Source organism: Panthera onca, chromosome B4 (assembly GCF_046562875.1).
Source record: "Panthera onca isolate mPanOnc1 chromosome B4, mPanOnc1 haplotype 2, whole genome shotgun sequence".
NCBI lineage: Eukaryota > Metazoa > Chordata > Mammalia > Carnivora > Felidae > Panthera > Panthera onca.
In genome coordinates, this window is record NC_138345.1 from 82,169,670 (window position 1) to 82,172,971 (window position 3,302).

The 3,302-nt window shown below is 41.3% G+C and overlaps 1 pseudogene; it reads right to left on the reverse strand.

The window, feature by feature from the left end:
• Positions 1–1,710: 1,710 nt before the first annotated feature.
• Positions 1,711–2,361, reverse strand: LOC132660300 (INO80 complex subunit C pseudogene; annotated as a pseudogene).
• Between the last annotated feature and the right edge of the window lie 941 nt (positions 2,362–3,302).

A 3,302-nucleotide genomic window follows, 5' to 3' on the forward strand; every position in this document is an offset into this window, starting at 1 on the left:
AATATCTACACTGTTAGATCATATGGCCTTTATATACTATACTTTCTCTTTGAACCTTCATTTAGTCTCAGTTCTATAAGTAATTAATAAGTCATTAATAATGTTTACTTAGAGCCCATATGTTGTTTTCTCTCCAGACAGTTTGGTTGTCTGAAGTGCGTTCTCCAGTGGGCTTCTTAGGGAGGACTCATGGGAACAATGTTCCCTGAGTTCCTGCATATTGATAATAATTTGTCTGTGTCCATTATAGTTGAAGTTTAGTTTGCTTTAGCTCACATGTCCGTGTCTTAAATATTTAAAATACATTAACTTCCTTTTCTTCTTGCATAAAACATTGCTGTCAAAACATCTGACAAGTATCTAATTTGACCCTTATGAGTCTATGCTCTTTTTGTCTGGTCAAAGGATTTTTTTTCTTTAAAGTCTTTAAATTTACTAGAATATGTGTTGGTGTTAGTCATTGTAGGTCAATATTTTTAGGTGCCTTCTATATTCTTTTTTTTTTCTTGTCAAATGATTATACTTGAGTCAACAACTGAAATATAATTAAAAAATATTTTTTTTAAGATTTCATTTTTTTGTTTTGTTTTTGTTTTTGTTTTTATTGTTTATTTACTTATTTTGAGAGAATGAGAGAGAGAGAGAGAGCGTGCAGGAGGGGCAGAGAGGGAGAGAGAATCCCAAGCAAGCACTGAGAGCACAGAGCCCGATGATCTGAAATCAGGAGTTGGACACCCAACCGACTGAGTCACACAGGTGCACCTAAATATTTTATTTATTTATTTTTAAGTTTACTTATTTATTTTGAGAGAGAGAACAGGTAAGGGGCAGAGAGAGTTTCCCAAGTAGGTTCCAAGCTTAGCACAAGCCTGACACAGCTCTTGATCCCACGACCATAAAATAATGATCTGAGCAGATATCAAGAGTCAGACACTTGGGAGCCTGGGTGGCTCAGTCTGCTAAGCATCTGACTTGGGCGTCTGGGTGGCTCAGTCAGTTAAGCATCTGACTTTGGCTCAGGTCATGATCTCATGGTTCGTGAGTTCAGACTTGCTTTGGGTGAGCTTGAGCCCCACTTCAATGAGCTTGCTTCTCTCTCTGTCTCTGCCCCTTGTGGAATTCTCTCTCTCTCCTCACTCACTTGCGCCCTCTCTCTCTGAAAGAAAGAATCCACTCAAAAAAAAAAAAAAAAAAATCAGACACTAAATTGACTGAGCCACCAGGCGCCTCTAAAGATTTTATTTATTTTTTTTTTATTTTTTTTTTAAATTTTTTTTCAACGTTTTTTATTTATTTTTGGGACAGAGAGAGACAGAGCATGAACGGGGGAGGGGCAGAGAGAGAGAGGGAGACACAGAATCGGAAACAGGCTCCAGGCTCCGAGCTGTCAGCCCAGAGCCCGACGCGGGGCTCGAACTCACGGACCGCGAGATCGTGACCTGGCTGAAGTCGGACGCTTAACCGACTGCGCCACCCAGGCGCCCCTAAAGATTTTATTTTTTAAGTGATCCCTACACCAGATGTGGTGCTCGAACTCACAACCCCGAGACCAAGAGTTGCACGCTCTACCAACTGAGCCAGCCAGATGCCTCTGAAGTATAATTTCATTCAACAGGAAATCCCTCCCTTGGAGGGAAAATGGGAAAAAAACCTGAAAGCCAAACATTTTTTCCAAGGCAGAGCACTGACATTTCCAGATTGACAGCAGAATACATTTATTTCCATGAAACAAAACCATGAGTGCAAAGTTTGCCTTTGAAACGGTTTCCCACTTCGTCTCCATTTTTCAAGGCTCAGGAAACGATGCTTGTGGCCTTCTTCAGGGCTAGTTTAACCAGTGATGATATCGGATGGCAGCCTCCAAATATAGGAAAATGCTTCAATGGTGCTTTATCTGGGGGGTCAGAGTAGTTGGCAAGAAGACCTGAACCATCAGAATAGCTTAGCTGGTTTAAAGGATGGAGGAGCATCAATCAATACTGAAGTAGTTAGGATCCTTCAGTTGCCACAGCAATGCCCTTTCAGAAGCGAGAATTTGTTTCAGGTTCTTCCAGGTTCTGTTCTTGCCAGCTACCGCGCCGCCATGGCCAGAGTGCACACAGAGTTTGGATCCTTAAATGGCAATAGCTTGGCAGCTTTTTCCATAGATCCTGTACTGAAATCAGAGGGCACCACTTTATTTTCACTCACAGCTTCCCTGCTAATACCCCACCTAAAGCTAGAGGCAGACACTTTCTTTCTTCTTCCTGGCATTGTAACCCCCGAGCTGCTGCCCTTGGAAGGACTGGCTGGCCTCTTCCTGCTGTTTTGGGCTATTCCCAGAGTGGAAATCGTGGCCACAATTGGAATTTGAGCCTCCATTCTTACCCTCTCTATGTTCTTTTATTTATTTATTTTTAATTTTATTTATTTATTTTTTAAATTTACATCCAAATTAGCTAGCATATAGTGCAACAATGATTTCAGGAGTAGACTCCTTAGTGCCCCTTACCCATTTAGCCCATCCCCCTTCCCACAACCCCTCCTGTTGTAACCCTCAGTCTGTTCTCCATATTTATGAGTCTCTTCTGTTTTGTCCCCCTCCCTGCTTTTATATTATTTTTGTTTCCCTTCCCTTACGTTCATCTGTTTTGTCTCTTAAAGTCCTCATATGAGTGAAATCATATGATTTTTGTCTTTCTCTGACTGACTAATTTCACTTAGCGTAATACCCTCCAGTTCCATCCACATAGTTGCAAATGGCAAGATTTCATTCTTTTTGATTGCCGAATAATACTCCATTGTGTATATATACCACATCTTCTTTATTCATTCATCCATTGATGGACATTTGGGCTCTTTCCATACTTTGGCTATTGTTGCTAGTGCTGCTATAAACATGGGGGTGCATGTGTCCCTTCAAAACAGCACACTTGTATCCCTTGGATAAATACCTAGTGGTGCAATTGCTGGGTGGTAGGGTAGTTCTATTTTTAGTTTTTTGAGGAACCTCCATACTGTTTTCCAGAGTGGCTGCACCAGCTTGCATTCTCACCTCTCTATGTTCTTTTAATATGTAGTTTTGAAAAAATAAATTTTTTTAATGTTTTTATTTATTTTTGGGGGAGAGAGACAGTGAGCTGGAGAGGGGCAGAGAGAAAGAGGGAAACACAGAATCTGAAGCAAGCTCCAGGCTCTGAGCTGTCAGCACAGAGCCTGACGTGGAGCTTGAACTGGTGAATCACGAGATCATGACCTGGGCCAAAGTTGAATACTCAACTGACTGAGCCACCCAGGTGCTCCTAGTTTTGAAAATTTTTTGA